At 42.6% G+C, this 25,416-nt stretch overlaps 1 protein-coding gene and 1 long non-coding RNA gene across 2 annotated transcripts in view; one reads left to right on the top strand and one right to left on the bottom strand.

Moving 5' to 3' along the window:
• The window catches only part of LOC112212892, a 21,904-nt gene extending 1,329 nt beyond the window's left edge, over positions 1 to 20,575 (top strand). Inside the window, exons 2-4 of the long non-coding RNA XR_002946743.2 lie at positions 17,090 to 17,096; positions 19,634 to 19,639; positions 20,565 to 20,575. This is a non-coding gene — a long non-coding RNA (uncharacterized LOC112212892). The remainder of the gene's footprint in view (positions 1 to 17,089; positions 17,097 to 19,633; positions 19,640 to 20,564) is intronic.
• The window catches only part of LOC100741344, a 48,176-nt gene that overhangs the window by 16,288 nt on the left and 6,472 nt on the right, over positions 1 to 25,416 (bottom strand). The window lies entirely within an intron of this gene.

Here is a 25,416-nt window from a genome sequence, read left to right on the forward strand (position 1 = left end):
AAAATCTACCGACAGTTGCCTCCATTCAGGCCGAAACCGATACCGATCGATGGTTGCCGCCATTCAATTCAAATATTCGACAATGTCTATCCATATTCCGTTGCGTCATTTTGTCCGACGTCTATAGACCCTATGACTCGTTATAGCCTTCTGTTCATTGAATAGCCGGTTTCGATTCGGCCAGGGAAGAGTGCCAGAAAAAGTGAAGATTTCGGGGAATAAGTGATACCAATGAGAGTGAGAGAGAGAGGGGGGGGTGAGAGGTAAGGGAAGGAGAAGGGGAGGAGATGTAGGAAAGTTAGTTTCCACGTGAGAGATTTCGTAACGAGGCTCGCCTGCAACCGTAGCTCGTGCACAGCAATAACGTGATATTAAAAATTACTGGTAATAAATAAGGCGGAAATTGCTGCGCGGAAGATGGAGGATTTTCAAGATGTATTACGCTGCTACTCGGACTTTGTAGTGGCTTAAGGCGAAGCATCTAGGAAAAATACAGAGAATGATTAATGCGTTTGGTTACGCGACTGAGTTTCGTACAAACGATGTCACTCGTTAAATTTCGCCGATCGTAAGCAACGTCGTACGATATTAGAAAAACCGCGTTCCTTTGGAACAGCGCGATCGGTGGCAACGATCGATCCGATCGAACGCGAGTGAAACGCCGAAGACGCTCGATTATTATCGTTCGAATATAATCGAATTCGAATACGTCGATCGTCTTCTACGTCGTACGTAGGTACGAGTTTGATGAAAAAAAAAAATTTAGCACGTTATGCCACGTATTGCGAAAATGTTGCCAGGGCTAAGGGTTGCAAGGTAAACGAACGATGGAGATTTTTTTTATCGGAACGAAGCACCGTCCACAGAGTCCTGTGTTCCTAGGATCCGACCGTACATCCCTCGGGTGTTACGAGACAGATGCAACGTGTCTACGTATTGGTGGAATAGGAAAACTGCGCATATGTGGTGGAACAAAGTTGGACGTTGGCAGGGAAAAGTGCCAGGAGGTAGTGAAAAGGGAAGGAAATAAGTGTTGTACGTGATGGTGCGGCTTGTCGTTGCCAAAAATCAAACTTTCCGGACCGTGCAAACCTTACCCGACACACGTAGGTGCTCGGTTATAAATAAAACGTAGGAACTGTGTATTTTGTAATATTATATTCGACGGAGGTCGCTTTTCAATTGTGCATTAGTCGTTAACGAAACGGAATATCCCCTCCCGCTACGGTTGATTAATATTTGCCCGAAAGCCCGGTCGTTTTGTGCAGTAAAAGCGAGCTATTTAATTACATCCTATGGTTGGGTCATTAAATAAATAAAACGCTGCCAGCAGGCGGAACGAGATAAAATTTTCATGCTGGTATCGCGAACGAGATCAGAGGCAGATCAAATTTTCAATGGATCTTTGACGCCATCTATTTTTATTATTATCTTTGCTAGAGATAATTTGTCGGACCAGATATAGAATAAATCGTAATCTCAAACATAAATTCGTAAAAGCTTCGTAAATCTCAAACATAGATGCCGATATTAAAATTTATTTTAGTTTCGATGAAAAGATCGAAGTCTTTGGATCTTTACATTTTTGATTTTCAACCATCGTGGTATCTTTTCGTCGAATTCGCATGATTCCGGATTTAACGAAACTGTATTACGCTAGCGAATTAGCATTTGGAAATCCCTCTTAACACCATCTAGCCACCCGTTTCCCATCCCTCTATTATTTCGTAGTCTAAAGTCTTCTAGCTCCTTAATTAGTCTTGGTAATCTCACAGCGTCCTAGCCCGCAATTACACCGAGCTGCTCATTAAATTTAATTCTCACGGTTGAAATAAATTTCCTTTATTTACCAGGCAGCTCGTTTGTCATCGATTCTTTGGCCGATTGATCGAGCGGAAGTACAGGCAATCTCGCTAGATCAAACACAGCCATCTTGCCTTTCCTGTGGCGAGAGCTGAGTAAGTAAACCGTGCTTGGCGCGACCTGACATCATCAGGATTTTATCTGGTCGGTAATTTCTTTCCATCGATTCCGCAAAAAGTCAATTTATTCAAGACCCGCGTGTACCGTGGCGCTGATAAATGTTCCTTTAGCCCTCGTTTTCTGACCACAACGTGTTGCGTCATCCCACGTACGACCGATTCTCCTGCCGCGCATTATTGTATTCTCCGTCGTACGTTTCCATTTTTACTCGTCAAAAGTATCTCTCACCTCGGTTTCTTCTCTGTCTCAGCGACGATATCGTAAAGAAATCCAACGTAACCGAGAAACAAGGCAGCCGGTAAATCCAATTTTCGTCTAAAGGTCAGCCTAGAAATTCCACCTTACAGCTAGGTAGAATTTGGTCCCCTCTTATTAATCTCGTTGTCCAAGTTCCGTAGTGGAGATCTGCCGATAATCCGATAGTGATCGCACGACATCGAGTTACATCGTTGAAATTGAAAAATGCCTAAGCTGATCGAGATTTTGAAATTCCAAGAATTCCAGCCTCGTCTGTCCTTACCGTCGTCGTTCTGCAGCCTATCTCAATTATATTCCTATGGTTTCGAAGCTGGTCACTCGCACGTAACGGCTGTTAACCAGCCGACAAATTCAGTTTGCCGCTTCTGGTTGGCGATTCCCTCGAGCTTTTACGATCTTTGGCCTCTCGTCATCCTCTTATCGCGTATCGAGGCATCTAAACGAAAGTATCTGTATCGCAGAATGAAAGGGCGTAGCATAAAATTGATGTGCCGACACATTCATCAGCGGCGATTTTCAGGCAAGTTTCAACCCTCTTTTCAATCCCCTGTTTCCCCGCAATTTATACCAGTCCGCGTAAACATATCGCGATCATCCCGACAAAACAAACACATGTATTACCAGGCTTGTCTATCAGAAGCTGGATAAGAGCGGTTGGCGCGACCTAGCATCATCAGGATCTTATCTGTCGCTGGTAATCTCGCTCCATCGGTCCCGTATCCCGGTTCCATACACGCGTCATACATCACCGTGGCACGTTGCGCTATATAGCTAAGCCCTGACGTTTAGCTTTTTGCGAGAGCGTCAGCGAGAACACACGTAGTATGTGCGGCGCCATGTTTCGATCCACGGCCAGGAGTCCCATTATATCTCTTCCTTCTCCTTCCTCCATCTCCTCTTCCTTTTTTCCATCCCTTTTTGTCTATTACTCTCTATTCTCTATTTTTCCACTCTTCTTTCCGCTGCATCGCCCAGGTACCTCGTCGAATTCAGAGGCCTCGTCCTCTCGTGCGGAAAAGGCAGTCGAGCCAGGGAACAGCACGTGAACGAAGAATACCACGCGATTGTTAGGCGTCCCCGATTAATCTACGACTTCTTTTCCTTCTCCTCCTCCTTCTCCTCCTTCCCTTCTCCTCCTACCTCTCTGTTCTGCTCGCGTCCTCTATGTCGGTGTAATGGTGCTCGTCTCTCCTTATGATTGCGACGACACAAAGACACAGCTCCACTCGTGTAGACGGCCAAGATAGATATAGTTAAGTGGGTGAACGTGGGTGTCATCGACAGCAGCCGACTATAGCCTGGTTCTTTTTCTTCTCTCCTACCGTAGACGCTAATCAAAGTACCACTACGAGTACACACAGCTTCGGAGAAATACACGGAGAATAGCGGATTGATTGGCCGAGGAGTCGCGTCGATTGTGTCAGGGAAACGACGAAGCTACGCGCACAGAAATGGAAGATCGATGCGTGGAATTTTATCTGGCAATTTTTAACCTGTCGTTAGAAGCGCGTTTCGCTGCCGGGGCAAAACTCTGGCAAATTTCCCGTACACCGACGTACGTAGCTACCGGTTTGTGGCGGGACAAAGAGAAAGAAGAAAGGGAAGGAACGGCGGGACACACTGGCAGCAACATTTTAATCAGCATGGGAACAGTTTGCAGCCTCCAAGTTTTGCACGCGGGATGACGTGTACGTTACTCCTTCGTTTTTTTTTCTTTCTGAAAATTTCGTAGCAAAGCTTGACAAATTGAGGAACGCCAAGAGTCACCGGTACAAAGGTAAAAATTTATCTTCAGTGTGTATATATTTCGACGCACGCGCGCACAGAAAGCGGATCGGGGTGGGTGGGGAGACGAGGAGGGGGAGAAAAAAAAAAGGAAGAAATGTTAATCATGGTCTATTTCTATGGCGAATGAAAACTGACGTTAAAAAGTGACGTATAAAAACAGCAGTTATTCCCTGCTCGGCCAGAATAAATTAATTACAAACGGAATGGTCGGGTTTCTGCTTAATTGCTCGTTCTTGTACAAATTTTTTTTTTCGCGTTTCCTTTGGCCAACACTGGTCAAGCCGAATACTCCTGCCAAATGAAAGAATCAACCGTGAAATGGCTACTTCCGTTAGGACAGAAATGGTCTCCGCAGGATTTCCGACGTTTTTGTACCGGCCACCGCACGAAACAAACAATAAAATTTATTTACAGACGTTTCAACCTCTGTGACCTCGTTCTACCAGCGTTAAAATTGGAACACAGGATATTTTCGATGGCCGTGCCACTATTAAATTTCGTCATTTTATGTAGACCCTCGTCCAAGCTCAACAGAGCCGTAATGCACCAGTCACGGCAGCAGGATTAATACGCGAATCGTGCATTTATTCGACGGAACTGTTTGTTTATCAGGAAGTTGACTGGGACCCTGTCGGAGTTTACAACCGCCCCTGTCGCTCTTCAAATAAACCTCTCTCGAAAAATCGATGCGCAATCACGGAACACCACTGACGAAATTTCGCTAGTGCCGGGGCATCAACGAACGCGTTATTCTATCGAGACTATCGTGCCAAACGCGTTTCTAATATTTATCGCCAAGTTATTCGAACGATCGTGTCAAGATTCCGGATAAATTGAATGGGAACCTCGCGTAAAATATTTTGCGCACATTCCGAGTAGAAACGATCTGTAACACTTTCGCTTCGAGCGCCGTTTATAGGCGGCGACCACGCGACGACTCCTGGATCCGGCACCTCAAATATCCGGCATCAAAATGACGCACATACAAGTAGTGAATAATATATTTTCTCGTTATCGGCAGAACATCTTCTGATGATTTTATCGACATATTGGATTAATCGCTTCCTAACAGGTTTGTCGCTCAGCGTGATTCGACTAAGTTTTCCGCGGAGCCCAAATCCGACCACCGGTACGCAGAACGTAAATGAAGCGACAAGCGGGAATTCATTGTTCATCGCCTTCGATTCATCGTAAAGAGAAGATTATTTAGCTCTGAAATGGAGAAAGCGATAAGCTTTCCAGCTAGAGTATTCCGAGGGATCTCATGGCAGATATCTCAGATCTTTCATTTAGTCGAGAAGCATACTTGTGAGATGTACATCAGTGATTTGTTCATCCTGAAAATGTCGAGTAAACAGGGTGAAAATATATTTGAAAGCGAGGAGAGTAGCGATGACGAAGTCTACGACTATTGTTCGAAGTGCCCAAAATCAGCCGAAATGTGTTTGGAACGTTTTAACAAATACCACGCGATATAGCATAGTGTAATATTTTATCCAGAATATAAACTAATAAAAAAGTATGGTGTAATGTGTTTTTAATATTTTTATCTTGTATATCCTATATATAATATCCTATATTTAATTAACTCGAACAAGAGATACGGGTGACATAGATATGGGTGACGCGGCGATCAACGTGTCAAAGTTACTCATTGTTGAAACAACATCGAAACGTTTCGCGCAATATATTTCAAACATCCAAACGATCGTATATTGTTTCATGCTAAAAAATATATTAAATCCATTAGCAGTGAAACGATATTTCATATGCGGTTCTTACACGAATTGTTGTTATTTAGGACTTAGGAAAACGTATATACAGGGTGGTTGGTAACTGGTGGTACAAGCGGAAAGAGGGTGATTCTAGGCGAAAAAAAGTCGAAAATATAGAATAAAAATTTTTTTTTAATTTTTCCATCGAGCAACGTTCTACAGTGAGATCCGTTCTAACGAGACACGATAAAGTGCAGGCGTACCGATTTGTATTCTATATTTTCGACTTCTTTTTTCGCTTAGAATCACCCCCGACCACCCTGTATAGCAACCACGCACACTGTGCGTATCTCTGGTGCGCGTTTTCGTTCAATAACAGTACTTTGGCGGACTGGACCGTCGAAGCGAAAGGGTTAAGATACACCGTTCGATAAAACACTGGTAACGCGCTTCTCGTATTCGTTGCTTCTGCAACGAAATATCTACAACCTGTGTGCGCTAAAACGATCAAGAGAGATCGTAGACTCGAGTTTATTATTCAACTTTGATCAAAATGCACCATAAACATTTATTATTCCAGGTTTCCATTGAATTTAGTTGAACGTACGAACAAAGATTATTCTTTTCTACAAAAGGTCTGGTTGAACGCTGAAAGGTTAAAGTGAAAATCTACACCTCCGTGCCCTTTACGTCTCGTTCAATTCGTTCGTTTCAATATGCTTTCTTGCCTGAAGACCTAGAAGAAGACCCATGTACTTCTCTCGTCTCGTAACCCAGAAAACTGGTGCGCCTGGTGAATGCAAAAAGCAGGGGCAAAGTGTTCTTAGGTAAAAGGGAAATTAACCAATCCAAGAGGGCCCGTCTCCGCGCAACATATTATGTCGGCTACAAAGAGGTTGACAAAGCGAGACCGTTGGCGGATGAAAAATTTCTAGACCATCCCTCGTAATCAAGGACATGACTAATGGACTCAGCTGGCTATGTTGCACGTACCGCCAGATAGAATGCATAGCGGACGCGCGCCTTCGGGCTACGTGTCTCTTTCATGCAACCAAAGTCAATAGTTGTCGTTATTTGGCAGCAAGGGGAACATGTAAGTTCAGCCAACTGCTCGTGAATATCGCGATCCGAATCGGCGAGTACCGCGGATCGATACTTATTTTAGGTTCTGCTGGCGCGAATAATTGAAACGGAAGCGGTGGATGACCTGTCGTTAAGCGGAGATCATCGCCCGATAATCTCAAATCTCCGTCTATTCTAGGAACGATCGTTAATATGATAAAACTGAGAGGAAGAAGAAGAAAAAGAAGAAAAAGCGACAGGCTGGAAATAGAAGAGAAGTAACAAATTAAAGCCAAAGGAGACAGTTAAAAAGGACGTTGAATTTCACGTGCGATCGGAACATTTCGAAGAATCAGACCATCAGAGAGAATTTCGATCGCTTTGAATATAATGTCCGAATCGAAGGATGTTTGAGAATGTTGAAAAAAAAATCTTGAAACATCGGTGGCCCTTAAGCGCCTTGAGAACGGCTGAAATATGCAGCAGGTGAGCTCAGACAAGAGGAAGCGTAGAAAGAGATGGGCTGATAAGAGATTTAGAAGGGGCGGAATAAGAGGTGAAAAAGAAGGAGAACGTTAGAAGAAGACGAGCAGGCAACAGTCGATTAACTTTTCACTTGGCGTTATTACTTTGGAAACAGTCGTACGACTACGCGCGCCTAAGTCGCTTTCGAAAAATTGCGTTTCAAACATCGTTCGATCGATATCCGGGCCAAATTCGCCCGGTTGATTTATCGTTAACGATATTATATTTTCAACTTGCGCGTTTTGTATCGTTTCGCTTGGTCCGCCGCGCTCATTTTACGACGCGAATATTTTATTCTCCCCGTGGCGAACGGAACATTCGAGTGTCTCGTACGGCTACATTTATCTTTACATTCTGCTAATTTCGACGCTCGGATTATTCTATTACCTATAAACATTCTCCCGCTGCACTGAAAATTATCGGGAAAAAATGTACGCGGGAAACTACCGCGGATCTGGATTTTTATCCCGCCATGTAACACTGGCACGAGAAAAACCACGACGAAACGTACAGAGACGACGCTTTCGCGCACGCGTGTCAACCTGCATATCACCGACTCCGATTTATGGAACGTTTGAAATCTGATTTTCAAGATCGCTGAAACACAGATTACAGAATGCTCGGTCGAATTAAACGTGCCACTCTCCGCTCGCGGTTTTTATTCCGCGATGGCGTAAAAAGATATAGGAGTTTTGCAACGACGAGAAGAAAAAGAAAGAGAGAAGGAAAGAAAGAAAGAGAGAGAGAGAGAGAGAGAGAGAGAGAGATAGAGAAAGAGACAGAACGACGTGTATCTTGCTCGATGAATACGAGCGAGAGAATTCAGAAAGGCGAAATAATCCCCTGTTTTATGTATCCGACAGAATGGCCGCGTGCGCATGCACGCAGATACGTGGTACATGGCTGGCGAAGTTAACCAAGAGCTTGTAGGCGAACAAAAGCCTGTTGTTATCCGGCAGAGGGCAACCGTTCGATCCGGCTAGCAACATCAAATTTCTGTTTGCGAAAATCTGTAGCCATTTAACCATCGAATCCTACCGCGATATTATCCACCTCGTATAAATAGGAATCGAAACGCGAGCTGGCAAACCGAGTACAATCGCGGATAAAGAATAACGAAATGATTAATTCGTCGCGAAGCAGATTCTTTGAACGAATCCGCTTACCTATGGTTGGTCGGTGATACGAAAGAATCGACGGGCACGGTAACTGGGTATCAGGTGGCAGGTGACGCTTGGAATCATTTTTAAGCGGTCTAATTCTTTCGCGTTTTTCTTTTCCAGCGAACAATGATTTATCGCGTCGTAAATTTTTCAAGAGGATTCCATACAAAGAGAAGTTCGCGAAAGAGAGAGACAGAGAGAGAGAGTGAGAGAGAGAGAGAGAGAGAGTGGAATAAAAGGGAAGAAGGATAGCGCGGAGATACAGAAAGAAAAATAGAAACTGAAACGAGAATAGGAGCGAACCGGGAATGGGAAGCGAGGGGGTGGTAACATACAACGACGAGAAATGTGGAGCAGAAAATGAAGGACGTCGAAGTGAGAATAAAAAAGAAGAATACAACGCGTATCTAGATAAATAGGTAGATAAATGTAAATGGACGGATAGATAAACAGATAGACGGCCAGATGAACCTTTTATTCCGGGAACTGATATTAAAGGTGTGTAGAAATAGAAACAAAAAGAGAGAAAAAAAAAACAAGCGAGGAAGGGGGGCGAGGCGGAGAATAGAAGCGAGAGAATGAGGAAGAAATTGTAGAGAGCAGTACTGCTAATATCCTGGGGGCGGTCGTGGGATAGCGTGCACCTGCGCGTATGACAGATACGCCCCTGGCATAAAGGCGACATTTAGGTCACCGGCTTTTACCGCGGCAGGCTGCACATGTAGACAGGCCTTACCAGCGATCGTTCTCGCTACTAGCATCAACGATGCCCTTTCTTGCAAACAAAAAAAGATATTCCATCTACCCTTTTCAAGACCATTTAGAACGATTACTCCGTTATTAACCGAAAAGAATCGATCTTTTTTTAAGATTACTATACAGATGCCTACTATTTTATTTTCACGATTACCTTCTCTCTCTCTCTCTCTCTCTCTTCTTTTTTTTTTATTTCTTCTTCAACTGGGTTCTCTTTTTTGTTTATATAGTTCGTTAGCCGTGAGTCGAACGTGGAAAGAAACGGAGCAGGACTTCTAAACCTTCTTTCACGACTATCTTTTACGATACGACGTAAGCGATATATTTGTCGTTGCACGCTCGACGCAATTCATTTTGATCGTATCGTTTTTATGATCGACACAGTTAGACGGTCACAGTGGCATGTTAGTCCCGTTACCTAAAGGGAACAATCGCATCGAATGCAAATAGCAAGAAATTATAACGTCAATCGATTATATCTAGCTCTAATATATTTAGTCGGACCGTATGACGTTTATGTGCCCGTAATGCAGAGCACTTTAAGCACAGCGAATGTGGACAGAAAACTCTGGCTGTCTCCCTCCCTCTCTCTTTCTCTCTCTCTCCTCTCGTCGAAATATAGGTTGGCCATTATATGTATATATTTATCCATTCGATACCGTAGGCCAATTATCGAGCACTTTGCTATGGAATAAATTACAGAAGGATAAATTGCATAAAGATCGTTCAACGATTCCGCTTATTTTCTCTTCTCTTTCTCTTTATCGACAGTTTGCCGTATCAAGCTTGAATAATACACGGCAAAAATACCTTTATAGATGAGACACGTATCGCGAACGGGTCAACGATGTACAAAAGTTAAAACGCAAAAGTGCCTCTTTTTAAAAATTATTGACTTCTTACGATCAACGTCGCAAACCTGTTCCAGTGGCACTCTCCTTTTTCCATTCGAATCGTAACTCTCATCTTTGTACGATAATTGTACGATGCTATTTAAATTCTCGTTTCGTTCGCGTGCCTCCTGCCTATGGTCCCTGCTAAAATAAATATTTCATCGCGGCATTGTTTATTTGCTTATCTAGGTGTAGACGAACCAAACGAACGTATCTCCGTCCGAGTTGGATTAAAAATCCATGCATTATTAAACAGGCTGTGTTGGTTGCTCCCCGGCTAACGTAAACTTGCTGTTTACGCGATTCGATAAAACTCGATCTAACGGTTCGCGCGTCTTTAACATCGCCGCGACGTCGCTATTCTGTCATCTGGCGACAAGTTTATCAAGCGACAATAATTTGACAACGCGCAGCGAGACACGATGCAGTACGTAACAGGAGGAAAATTATCGTCTTGACGCCAATTTCGATCCTGACAAAGCTTTGTCACCGGTATATTCGGGCATCCGTAAGCTCGAGACACTTCCGGGACGAGGGTAACGACTATTCTCCTATCTATACGACGCTACTAACTGTTCGCCGTACGAGTTGTCGCCTCAAGAGTGCAACTCGTCGAACGAACATAATCGGACACGGAAGCAAGATACATACACAGGGTCGATTCTTTGTCAAACTACGTCACTGGAACCACCACATCGGTCAAATTGACTGGTTTTACAAATTTTTAAAATTCCTACTTCGTGTTATAATTTTTTCCACAATGATACAACGACTCTTATATAACGAATTTTATTTTGTTTTTTATGTATTCAAACTGAAAATAATTTCGTATCAAGGCAACTTATACCCACGCCAGTCAAATTGACTGGCTTTACAAATTTTCAAAATTTTTACTTTATGTTATAATTTTTCCCACAATGTTGCAACGACTCTCGCAACGATAGCTAAAAGAATAATATAACGAATTTTATTTTGTTTTTATGTATCCAAACTGAAAATAATTTCGTATCAAGGCAACTTATACCCACGCCAGTCAAATTGACTGGTTTTACAAATTTTTTAAATTCCTACTTCATGTTATATTTTTTCCGCAACGATAACTAAAAGAATAATATAACGAATTTTATTTTGTTTTTTATGTATTCAAACTGAGAATAATTTCGTATCAAGGCTACTTATACCAATAGCAGTTAAAACGACTGGTACTTGTCAAAGTGTAAAAGAATCCTGTAATCTGTTTATCGAACCTCAGTTAACCAGTTTCCTGCCACACGTTTTTAAAATTTTTACCGCGTATCGTTCGATACGATGATATCGGTTATCAGGAAAATTCCGAATCGATCGCTAGATCGCCAGATGCTAACGCTAGAAATACCACACTAGCCAAAACGACTGGTTCTACGATTTTATAAATGTGTCAACCCTCGCGTTCAGGTCGATCATAGTCGCAGATGGATTAATAACAATGAAATTGCTTTTGTAAGAGAGAATTAAATCAATAAATATACAAATATTCTATTATTAGGTATTTTTTAAAGACCAGTCATTTTCACTGGTTTTGGTAGAAGTAGCTTCGTGTTAACTACCAGTAGTTCTAACGTTAAACAGGTTTAGTACCTTAGAAAACTTTACGACGCGACGAAAAAGCTGACGTTTTAATCGTAGAAATAGGTCGATCGTATTTGCGAACGTGTATTGCTATACGAGGCTCGTTCTAATGACGAACAAAAAGAGAGTAATCGACCGATACATATTATCGATTAACCGTCTATCGGCCGACGAAGCGAATTTCGATATCTGAAATGTCTCCTAGACAAGCATTGAAAAATGGACCCCAGGCAAGAAATAAAAATACAGTCGGTTCGAAAACAAAATGCAACCGCCACCGTTCCGACACGAAGCTTCGAACGGATGAATTCGTCGACGGTTTAAATATCGGCCCGATCGATTCCTATAATTTCCTCGCGAACGATACCTACGTTTGATCGTTCAGTTTCGAATATCGATAGACGTTTACCGATTCTCTTCCCATATACGTATATTAATACTAAAACTACCGATAGTTAACACGAAGCTATTTCTATCAAAGCCAGTGAAAATGACTGGTCTTTTAAAAATACGTAATAATAGAATATTTTTATATTTATTGATTTATTTCTCTCTTACAGAAGCAATTTCATTGTTATTAATCCATCTGGGACTATGATCGACCTAAACGCGAGGGTTGACACATTTATAAAATCGTAGGAGCAGTCGTTTTGACTGCTGTGACATTTATAGCGTTAGCATCTGGCGATCTAGCGATCGATCCGGAATTTTCCCGATAACCGATATCATCGTATCGAACGATACGCGGTAAAAATTTAAAAAACGTGTGACATGTTGTAGAAAACGAGGGAACTGGTTAATTGGGGTTCGATAAACAGATTGCAGCATCCTTTTACACTTTGACAAGTATCAGTCGTTTAGACTGGTATTGGTAAAAGTAGCCTGATACAAAATTATTTTGGGTTTGAATACATAAAAACAAAATAAAATTCGTTATATTATTCTTTTAGTTATCGTTGCGGAAAAAATATAACATGAAGTAGGAATTTTAAAAATTTGTAAAACCAGTCAATTTGACTGATGTGGGTATAAATAGCCTTGATACGAAATTATTCTCAGTTTGAACACATAAAAAACAAAATAAAATTCGTTATATTATTCTTTTAGCTATCGTTGCGAGAGTCGTTGCAACATTGTGGAAAAAATTATAACATGAAGTAGAAATTTTAAAAATTTGTAGAACCAGTCAATTTGACTGGCGTGGGTATAAGTTGCCTTGATACGAAATTATTTTCAGCTTGGATACATAAAAAACAAAATAAAATTCGTTATATTATTCTTTTAGCTATCGTTGCGAAAGTCGTTACATCGTTGCAGAAAAAAATATAACGAAGTAAGAATTTTAAAAATTTGTAAAACCAGTCAATTCGACTGGTGTGGGTATAAGTAGCCTTGACACGAAATTATTTTCAGTTTGAACACATAAAAAACAAAATAAAATTCGTTATATTATTCTTTTAGCTATCGTTGCGAGAGTCGTTGCAACATTGTGGAAAAAATTATAACATGAAGTAGAAATTTTAAAAATTTGTAGAACCAGTCAATTTGACTGGCGTGGGTATAAGTTGCCTTGATACGAAATTATTTTCAGCTTGGATACATAAAAAACAAAATAAAATTCGTTATATTATTCTTTTAGCTATCGTTGCGAGAGTCGTTGCAACATTGTGGAAAAAATTATAACATGAAGTAGAAATTTTAAAAATTTGTAGAACCAGTCAATTTGACTGGCGTGGGTATAAGTTGCCTTGATACGAAATTATTTTCAGCTTGGATACATAAAAAACAAAATAAAATTCGTTATATTATTCTTTTAGCTATCGTTGCGAGAGTCGTTGCAACATTGTGGAAAAAATTATAACATGAAGTAGAAATTTTAAAAATTTGTAGAACCAGTCAATTTGACTGGCGTGGGTATAAGTTGCCTTGATACGAAATTATTTTCAGCTTGGATACATAAAAAACAAAATAAAATTCGTTATATTATTCTTTTAGCTATCGTTGCGAGAGTCGTTGCAACATTGTGGAAAAAATTATAACATGAAGTAGAAATTTTAAAAATTTGTAGAACCAGTCAATTTGACTGGCGTGGGTATAAGTTGCCTTGATACGAAATTATTTTCAGCTTGGATACATAAAAAACAAAATAAAATTCGTTATATTATTCTTTTAGCTATCGTTACGAAAGTCGTTACATCGTTGCGGAAAGAAATATAACACGAAGTAGGAATTTTCAAATAAAATTGTAAAACCAGTCGATCTGACCGGTGTGGTAGTTCTAGTGTTAATTACGATTTAATTTGTTCGAACGATGCGAGTGATACGACGCTGTTCGATCATATACAAACGAACGAACCAATATTACCAACGATTTCCATTGAAAACAAAACGTATTTGTTATACGAGCTTGGCGTATCTTCGTCACGAAGAACCAGTGTCAACATTTTGTAAGTAAGTTACGTGTTTACATACGAGAAACGATATTGAGATTTTTATTCATTAGGTACAAACAGCGAGCACAAAGGACTTTTATGTCACTGTGAGAAAAGTTTTTAAACAGCGTACACGACAGAAAGGAGCGTGTTGTAATCATCGAAGCTGACGAATATTCAAAGCGTCGAACGTTTTCGATGCGGAGAAAATATTCTGCCGGAAGTCGAATATAGCGGGCAATGCGTATACGCGTCGTCGTTTCTAACAGAGGATCGTCTCTATCGGAAAATGTCGACGCGATAGAAAAAGGAGTATCGTGGATAATGGGACGGGTGTGTATCACTCGCCGAGATAAGTTATTGCTGAATCGGTCGTCGTTGTATAGTGTGATCAGCTCCACCGAAATAAAGCCAGAAGCATCGTTGACGAAGCATCGGTAAAGTGTGGAGCTACGATTTTTTTCATCGGCCCCTATTTCCCTAAAAATATCGTCGAGGTTCCCCGTTGTAATTTCGATCGATAGAAACAAACACCCCCTCTCTGTCGTTTCTGCCTTCTCTTTGCTTCTTGTTTTCTTTTTATGTCCTTTTAAACGTACCAATGAAACGGGAATAAATATTGGGAATTTCTGGACGTGGCGAAATACTCGACAGCGCGGTTCCATTATGATCGGTAACGATCACGTACAAATCGTTCTCGCGAGAATCGTTTCGTATTTTCCTATTTTCCTTTGGATAAAAAATTAGCACGCAAGTGAGCGCAACTAATTGCTTATAAACGGATAACCTGTAAAGCAAACTCTGCTCGATATTATTCGATTTTCCATCGCAGTTTCACGTGGAACGCGAAGGCGACTGATCGGCGCAGTTCACGTTCTATCGCTCGTCGTATAATACTCCGTTTCTCTTTCTCTTCTTCCTTCTTTTTCTCCTCCCTTTTTCAACATCGGAAGTTTCTCTATCCTTGGTTTTTCCAATTTGCCATAAATTTGGGAAAGCAAAGTGGCAGAGAGGCGAAGAGAGGAAGAAAAGGAACAGAATTATCCAGCTTTTTGTCAATACGCTCGTTCGACATTATTCGGCAGCCTTTGAAAAGGCCAACCGAATCAACAATGATAAATTCGAAGCGTAACGTGAATAATCGCGCGAACGAACAAAAAGCGATTCGAGACAAAAGCAGGCGAGCGCGAGAGAGAAAAAATCACGATGGTTCCTCCTCCATCGGTTTCGGAACGTTTAATTCGGAGGTGCGAGGGGGCCGGGAAGCGGCTCCACGGGGGGAGGAAGGGGAGAGTTGATTCACGAGAGCAGGCGAATTAATGCGAAAATTTAATGCAGCTGTCACGTGTCCAGCCGTTACTAAATCTACGTATAACGTCATTAAATCGGCAAAATCGGCGCTACCGTGACTCTAACACGCGTTTTGTTTCGCCCCGTCCGCACAGGCCATATTGTAACGTGTGACCCGTTTTGCAGTCGCTAATTGTAATAATTTTCTGACTCCCAAGCGTGCTGTAAAAGCGTCGAAAGGACACAGACGATCGTTCGGGTTGCACGAGTTATACAGCTCGTTTCAGAGTTTGGTATATAGGCTGGATCGGCCAATCGACGTGTTTATAAAAAAGAGTAGGAAACAAAAGCGATTTGACAAGCACGTGTACAAACTGTGTACTCCACAATGCCGAACAGGTTGTGACTCTGCGCGTCAACAATCGATACATAACCTCAAAACGGTGCAATTTTTTTTACGCCCTCAATGGCGCGCTTTACCGGCGCAAAGCTGAATCAATATCTCTCGCTGTTTTTTCTACGCATCGAGCATTGTCGAATTCTGTTCGACTATAAAAAAGCATAGCTCTGTCGAAAAAGAGAAAACGAATTAGCAGGTACCGGAAGATATCGTTTCATCGACGGAACAGACTTTTGACATTCGTGGAACGATTACTTCGCCACCATCCTGCAAATTTTCAGGTATTCGTTGCTACTTGTTAAGCTTTCTGAAACCTTAAGGGGGTATATTCTGGTCCAGAGGCATGAATTTCGGGCGATTTTTGAAGCTCTGTACAAGCGAAACAAACAATATCTTTGCTATCCTTATTTTTAGCATTTGTTTATTGATATTTCGAGATTACGTAAAAAATTCACTGGAAAAAAAACTCAATATTTAAAAAGTTACGAGCTGGCAAAGTGGGTGCTGCCAAAAAAATGGGGTGTCGTGGCGTGCATGATATCAACTCTTCTGGTCATCCGAGACAAAAAATGCGGACGGATTCCTAATTAGTACGGATGCCGCTATCGTCTGAACCTTGGAAAAATCAATACAACATTTTTTCGCAAAATGACGGCCGTTTGAAAAAAAATTTCTTATTTCGCACGTTTTTGTGACAATTCCGAACGTTTAAAAAATAGTAATATTAAAGATTTTGAGCTGAGCATGATCCGGACGATAGAGGAGTATACAAGGAATATTCAGACCAAATTTAAAATAAATCGGTTCGTTAGAACTTGAGATATCGTGCACGCCAACTCGAGAAACGTAGTTTCGAGAAAAACGCGTTTAAAGTTTCGAGACAAGTTGACTCGGACAACGTCTACCGTCTACTACTCATTTGTTCCGGTCAGACCGGAGCAGATGCCGCGTCACAAAAATGGCTGTAACGCATAAAATAATTAAAATTTTGAAAAATCCTTCTAAGGGCATATTCTTGAATGTCTAAACTTTGGAAATATGAAAAACAAATTTTTTCGATTTTTTCACATTTCTAGACCAGAATAGCCCCTTAATAAGCGTAAGTTCGCACCCATAACTCGGAAACACCCTGTATAAGTCGAGTTTCAAGGCGAAATTTTCCACAGGACACGCGAGCAATCCGATGTACTGAAAGCTGCAAGTACATATACTCTAGGCGTCTCGTCTCTAGAGCCCTCCGCTCCCACGACCGACGTCTTCCAGCCAAGCAGAACACGAGTATTACCGTTTCATGGAGATCGGTAATTCGCGCGGTTGCCGGAATTTGAAAATTACGTAATTAGAAATTCTTGATGCCAGAAACGTTACACGTAGCTCTGCGGCACAGGTATTCAAACTAAATATGTACTTTGTAGGAAGCAGCCGCGAATTCGATCGCTTCGAAATGCAAAATGCGGCTCCTACGCGTCCGAAAAATCCGAATGATCCCTTTGGCTATATTTCGTGCAATTAGAGACTCGTCCGTTACCTCGATCGTGTCCAATTTGAGCCGAATAATTAAAGTAGGAAAATAAAAGGTGGATAATCGATGCGTTGGATTCTGGTACTAATTAAGAAGGCGCGAAGCTCGATCGAAGCGGCGGTTCTAAACGTGTAACGTTCCTTTCAGGACAGACCAGAAGTGCACTAATTTCCGATCACGTGGTGGAACAATTTTACCGAAGAATATTTTCAGGCGGCCGCCGATGGGAGAAAGTCTGCTCCATTGTTGGAGAATTTTAAAGGTATAATGGAATCTATCGGTAGCTCGTTATTATCTCACTGAGGCGAAATTCAATCGAGCCTCCCTCTCATTTCTACCCCTGCCCGGCGCTGCAATTCTAACTTCGGTTTCGGTCGATATTCCACGTAATCTTCTTCGGTGGTTTGGCAATTACGCTAGAAAATACATAATTCCATATGGAAGGGAAAACCACGAGCTCCGATGATAATTCATCGGTTTTCTTATTTACTATACGACCAGTTTGCAAGGCGATATGCAAAGTTAGTAGAAAGAGCAGCGAGGAAATTGGCCGAATTCCGGTGCAGGACACCGACAACCGTTTCAGAAATTAGATCAGCGGATTAGCAAACGCCGTGCCGCGTGGTCTGAAGTACGATCACCTCTCTCCACCGTCTCTGTCAATTTTCTTTTACATTTCGATCCTATCCCACAAGAAATTGTAATCGCAATAATTCGGCGCACAGCCGGCTAATATTCTCGAGGATCGAGTCGCGTGATTCTACTTACGTTAAACAATTTGGTGGAAATTCGTGCGTGGCGTAGGAAGATCTGGCGAAAAAGATGGAAATTGCGAGGCGAGTTTAACGAGAAGATAACGCGAGATTCTGAGAGAGAGGTACGGCAAGGGAACGTGATCTGAAGCTTGGACGGTCGGAACGAAGATGATACGATAAAGATGTTTCATCGAGTGCACCGGTGAGCGATTCGATAGCTTTCAAACGAATTAAAATTCTAACAAATGTAAGAGAAGAGGAACGATCGATGGACGAGTACTCGAACCTAACAACCTTTCGAAACGAAACTTTCAACGATTTATACGGCGATCGGTCCTAGAAATCTCCAGGTATCATGATTTCTCTGCGGCGAAAAGTCGTCGGCGAAACGTATTCCCATCTGCCCGATACACTCCATATGCAAACGACGATCCAGTTTGTTTGGATCTGTTCCATCCAAACAGTTGCGCCGTATACCTACCAGAAGCATACACGTAAATGTATGTATGTATGTATTACAGAATCCCAAAGGTGTACGATAGCGTTGGAGTCGGTTTACCCCGATCGACTGCCTTATCCAGCGAGGGAAAGGCAAAACACCGTGAGAGGATACATATGTTCCGTGCAAGCGGCCGGTAATCGATCATGGAAATCCCGTAAAAAGTATCAGGGATGTGTCTGGCCCATCGGTCTCCGAGTGTCAAACGAGAATTAATAGTTCGCCGGAGTAATGTACAATGTGTACTAGGCTGGCTAGTACACGATGAATAAAGATGAGACCGATGAGCGGAATCGCTTCATCGATGTTGAAGAAACAAAGGAGAAAAAGAAAGGAGAGGCCGGTATATAGAAGAATGCAGAGGGAAGAAAGACGGATAACAGACGACGCGGCCTAGGAATATGGAGAGGCGGAGCGAAAGCCCGGTGGCCGAAAAAGAGTAGAAAAAGAAATTAATAATCGGGGCGGGTCACACGATGGCTGTGGCCATGGTGGTAGAGGTAGAAAGGGATGGAAAATTTAACCTGACCTTTTTGAAATTCTAATTTCGTTGAAAGCACTTCGAAGCAAGCGGATTTTCATTTTTTCCCTGGCCTGCCCGCCTCCTCCTATACGGCCTTTCTCCTTTTTCTTTCCATTCCGCGCCCTGTTTTCTCCTTTCTTTCTTTCTTTTTTTTTTTCATTCTCCACTTGGCTCTTCTTTTCCCTCGCTGCCGGTGTTTTGCAGATGGTAGTAATAGACGCGAAAGACAGAAATAAACGCTTTGACGAGCGGTAACCCCGCTCCAGTCCCTCTGTTAAAAAGATTAATGAGGAGAGATCGTTTCCGGGACTTCAATTTTATTAAAGGACGTTCAAAGAGAATCCCTCGATACGATGTATCCCTTGGTCCTGTTCGTTGACGGATTTAAAGCGAAACGGAGGTGGAGAAGGCGATGAAAGGTAAAAAAAAAAAGGAAAAAAAAGAAAATAAAAAGGAATCAGCGGCGTGTTGTATCGCGAACGGGCAAAGAAAATCCCGGCATTGTGCAAGAAATGCAGCGTAGACAATGCATAGACAGAGCCTCTGCGTGGGATATATTACGTCCTTTGAAAATGAACTGATTGCGAGAATTCCGCCGTTATCGATAACCGTTCTGAAGAGACTGCCGGCTTAACCGTTACCATTTCCAATTATTTTTTGTATTTCCGTGTGTCGATGCTGGAAGAAGTATCGTTATCGAAGCATATCGGAAGCATATCGCGAGATGTTGATAATAAAGCGTTAAAAAAACTTTTTCGTTTCGAGGAAAACCATTATGGCTGTATAAAAGTGGAGTAACGCGTTTGTCGCAGATCGCACGAAACAGGCAGCGCTTCGTAAAAGATTAATAAAATCGCTATGAGAATTAACGAACAGATGGTTACGACCCAGTATACCGTAGAAAGTTGAGTGTCCCATAAGGACGGTTTATCGCATTCTCCGCAATTATCCGACTTTTCTTTCGCTAGTTGCCGTTTTATATACAAACTTGGATAATTTTGAAACATTTAAGAAGCGATAAAGTTAAAGATCTTTAAAAGTGAATAAAACGATAGAAATGTGTCAACCAGGCGATACGTGTATCGGCACTCGTCGTCGTATTTTATATATCGTAGAATTCGTCAAGAATTTCATGGAATCCTCGTCGAGCTACGAAATAATATTGCACGTTGGACGACTATTACGCTGTGAAGCGTATCATAACAAACGGAAATTTCATATACGAAGCACACTGAAAGGGGAACATCTTGACGACGGAACAATAAATAACAGAGAATCGCGATAACTCCGTCGATCGAAGCTCGCCACTTCCTCTACAAATCGTCTCCATTTTGAAGCACCGTGGAGCACGCCAATCGACGAGAAACCTAAGGATGGAGTCCGCCGATACAGAGAAACAGCGATACTAAATGCGCCCGCGGCGGCGGAGCGTGAAGTTCCTAACAATTCTCATTTTATGCTCTCCAGATTCCGCTGTGTCGCCGTTTCTTTTCCGCCCAGACGCTCTGTATACGTAATTCCCGTAGCCGCGATAGCTCCTTTGTCCCTATTCGCGTATCCTGGCTACAAAGCCGGCTACCTTTAGCTTTGATCGCGACGTATCCTCCAGTTCGGCAACTTCTTCGGGCTTTTCCTTCTACCTCTTCCTTCCCTTCCTCCTCGTTTTGCCAGCGGCAAGGCTGCTTTGGATGAGCAGTTCTCTCTCTCTCTCTCTCTCTCTCTCTCTCTCTCTCTCTTGATAATTTTCCTCTAGAGAGTCTTTCCTAAAGTATTTTATAGGTTTGCGCGTACTATTACCATCGAACTACGTACGTACGTAAGAGACGAAGGCAATGGGAAAATATTTGCGCTTAAATTCTTGCAATTGTGGCTAGTGGTGTAAGAAAGAAACGGGGCAAATTGTTTCCAAATAGACGTAATTTTAATCGACTTTCACGGAATGTAATTTTAATCGACTTTCACCGACGCAGATCCATTGAGAGAAGCGGGTATAACAAGGAATACAAGAGTCTGGGGGGATCAGAATTAATAAGCGATCCCGCTTCGGAAACTTTCTAGTCCTTTAAGAACATCCGGACGTCGTGACACGGAGGGAACGCGATTCCCCGCGTCGCGACGATGCACCCGCCCCCGTGTCCATTATACAAAGCTGCCTCGAAAACTTGAGGGAAGAGAAACACAAAAAAAAAGAGAGACAAAAAACGGCGAAGAAAAAAGAAGAGGAAGGGGAGAAGAGAAAAGAACAGAAAGTTTCTATCACGCGAGCGAGAAGTCTACTAGCTCGCTCGCTCGCTCGCTCGCTTGCTCGCCTCTACGAAGATTTACGCCTGACCGTCTGTAATTTAATAGAGGATACTTTGCCGGAGTTCCTTCGAGAGTTACCTGTTCTGTTCGCGCACCTCGCGGAACGTGAGCTGACTTTGTGTCTCGGCATATCGCAGGCAAAAAGAAATAAAAAGGTAGCCTATGAAAAGAGGAAGACGAAGACGAAGAGGCGGAGCGAGGAAAGAGACGAGGATTTGTGAAAGAGGAGGCAGGTTGCGCGCGACTCGTAGCGTCGTTATTCACCGAACTAGCTCGAACATCTAATTACAATGAAAGAGGCTGTCCACGTAGCGATGAAAAATTCAATATGAAACTGTAATCGGGAGCTCTGTCTTTCTCCACGGATTAGTATCGGTGGGCCGACCGCCTCCTCCGCCTCCGGTAGCCGTGATTTATGACCGGGCCACACGTAACGCGCATCGGCTGAATAATTTTCTCTATCGGGCTCGGCCTGATGTACGATACTTTCCATTCTCATCGATCTCCAAGTGTCAAACTGGTATTAGAATCGCCAGAGTGGCGTACGATGTCTTATCGAGTTCTCGTCGACCGAGACCCAACCTGTTCGAGCCCCTTCTCTCCCACCGGTTAGATAGAGCTCGTGGAACCGAAAGTAAATCGCTCGACAAAGAAAGGCAAACGACGTCCTCGTGTCTCTTCCAGCTAATCTCGAACGCTATTCGCCCGGTACTCAATCTGCGGTAAGAGCTGAAAAAAGAGAATCTTACGAGTAATATTTTTTCATTGATATCGTTATGGAGATAGGGTTAGATCGGAATCGTTGCTATTAGACGGAAGAGCTTGTAGTTTCGAGCGAAAATCCTTTAACGAAATGAGAAAGAAGAACGTTGCCGAGGTATATATCCGAAGAGGCGATACTCGAAGCGATCTGACGGAAGATCAGGATTTTAGATAATCTCGATTGGTAGGATGTAGTTTCAATTAACTTCTCTTCAACAAGGTTGCAAATGTACCGATCCAACGACGCTCTTAATCGTAAAGCCAACATGAATTTCTGCTGCATGGCTGACGTACTTTCGACGAGGAAACACAAAAGAAAAACGACAGAAACAAATCCTCGATCAAATCCCGCATCCAGCCCGAACAAGTTTCTTTCAGCGCGCTAATGATCCCCGAATCTTCACAAAAGACTCGGATCGCAATCTCGTTTCTCTTTGCTACGTCTGTTTATCTTGCAGCAACATCGACGCGAAGACGAGAGAGATTAGATGGACCCCCTTGTTATGACGTAAGATAGGGAATTAACGTTTTTCTGCCCTTTCGGGATGAACTTCGTTAGCATAACAACGATCCGCGAAGAACGCGTGGACGTAGAGAAGAAAATGGAAAAACGAAGAGACTAGCTTTCTCTGGTTGGCAAAGGTAGGGGAGCGATGCTGTGCAGACCCGGCGATAACGTCACGGAATTTTCACGTCGCGGCTCTTAATAAAACTTACGAAACGCACGAAACGTAATAAACGAGCGACGTTATATAGGTTGATACACGCAGCCAGGCGACTGACCCACTTTTTCCAAGATGTATGAATATTAGTTTAACGAACTCTGCCTGCAACGAAGGTACCTGCCACTCTTTCTTTCTTCCTCTTCCCACCGCTTGCTATTGCGCCGTCACACTCGCGTCGCACGAATTTTTCCTCTTCTCCGCGTTAAACGAGCCACCTCCAACCCAGACTTGGTAATCAACCGTCTTATTTTCGCAGCTTACACAAACGCTTTTACATTCTGAGCGCGATATCGTGCGAGGGCTCGCGTTATCATCTACGTCGCGCGGTGCCTCTTCGAGATCTTCGGTTCGATTAACCGATGCGCTATATCTTCCGCGACGAGGATTATAGCTAGAAGCAATCTGCGATACGTAGCTAAATATCTCGTGGGTGGCTGATTACGATTAAACTAGTAAAATGAAAATAAAGTACATGTAATCGTATTCCCGTCTAGATAAGAATAAAAACACCTATAGTTTCTTTAGTAATTGCAAATGCAGAAGATTTGATCCGGATCATTTTGATTGGTTCGGTTGGTCGATCTAGCGTTAACGATCAGTAACGTGAAAATTACAGCCAGATGATCGAACAAATATCCAACTATCCATGTAATTCGTTAAATTTACAACGACCCTAAAAACCTTCCGATAACCTTGAATCTAAACCAAACTGATTGAACCTTCAGGACAGCAAATGCCTCGATCGTTCAAATATCATCGCCGTCCATCTAACGCCAAACGTTTATATAGAAATTATGATACAGCTGAAATGCCATGACGACAGCCGTCGTCTTGAGCTTAGCAAGCGATGGGCTCCGATGCGACGATTCTCCGGTCGGAAGGCATAGCGGATCAGCGCGGGTCAGAGTAATAATTCGTGCGGAGAACATCGGAAACTGTCGGAACGTCTGAATCGCATATCCGGCCGAAATGGCCGGATACGAATCGAGTGTCAGCTCTGGGAATCCGCCCGGTCTATCGGTCGATTATACACGCCGTAATAGACCGTCACGCAACTATGAGAATCCGTTGTATACTAGCTGGCTTCCAACTACCTCGAGATGTGTCGAAACAGAAGCTTCCACGCCACGCGGCCAAGCTTCGGGATTTGCGAACGGACACGTGTACGTAGTCGCTCTTTGGCACCGTGTTCTCGACGTGGAATTAACGGCGCGACCTCACCAAAGCGATTGAAATATCTGAACGAAAAGCTATTGACGTCTCGCTGAACGATGAAGATGTTTTTCAAGAATTTCGAGAGCAATGGATCTTCTTCCTTTTACACGACGAGTCCATTTGAGGAGAGAAGATAGTTCGTCGAATAGTTTGTCTATGCAGAATAATACGAAAGTAACGGAAATCCAAATCGTCAAAGTTTACGATTATCTTTGCGTTATTCGTTGTTGTCACGTCGGTTAATTTAATTTTATTTATAAATCGAACAGGGAAGAACTTTTTGGTAGTTATAATACGGAAGAAATTAAATTAGCGCGGGATTAACAAGCGAGTAGGATTAGCGGTTGCTTCTGTGTTGGTATAGCCAGTCTGAAGGTCACCAGTAGAAAAAAAGCAGAAGAAGAAAGAGAGAGAGAGGAAAGAAGAACATAAATCAAGCAGACAGCTAAGAGGAAAAGAAACAAAGTAAAGTACAGTGTGTGAAAAAAATGAAACAAAATTATATCCCTTGGAAGTTAATATCCCGGAGGAATCTACGGGCTGCAGCTTAGAATACGGAAACAGTGTTTCGTATTAGTAAATGGAACATTGTCACTGTATAAGTCGAGCTCCGTAATTCCGAAACATCTCTCGGCCTGACAATCCTGGCTGATCAGTGATTGACAATTAAGTGGACGCCGATTGAATTCTATTTTTCAATTGGCAAAAACGCTAGCGATAAAATGGTTGTGGCGGCACAGCCGATCGACGATAACCGCTCACCCAAATATCATACATCATCGATGAAAACATGCTGGAATTCTAACAAGGACCAAGAATATCCAGGCGAAAGGATCTCGGCTAGTCCGCGGCAGGAAACGATTACGGAACAATCAGAGCGACCCAGGCTTAATTACGAAATGATTTCGTTGGTAGTTTGCGCGCCTTATAATCGATTAGCGAGCATCGGGTTGGCGCTTTTCAATTAAAAGTTTTTGCCAACCGGGTCGAGCGTCTGAACACCGGTAAAACTGTCCGTTGTATGAAACGAGTGTCGACCAAAGGAACTCGACGTGGGATTAACTCGCCGTCACGTTTATTTTATATTATTCGACGATCAGAGTACACGACGATAACACGTCGGCGTCGTTGCGACGGTTTACGAGACAGCAGGCGCTATCTGTCCGGTGCAACGGGGCACGGAGACCCGCCAACAGCTGCGGCAATCGTCGCTAAAAGATATGAGAGCGCGCAATGTT

The sequence above is a fragment of the Bombus impatiens genome, unplaced genomic scaffold (genome assembly GCF_000188095.3).
Source record: "Bombus impatiens unplaced genomic scaffold, BIMP_2.2 scf_0361, whole genome shotgun sequence".
Classification (NCBI taxonomy): Eukaryota; Metazoa; Arthropoda; class Insecta; order Hymenoptera; family Apidae; genus Bombus; species Bombus impatiens.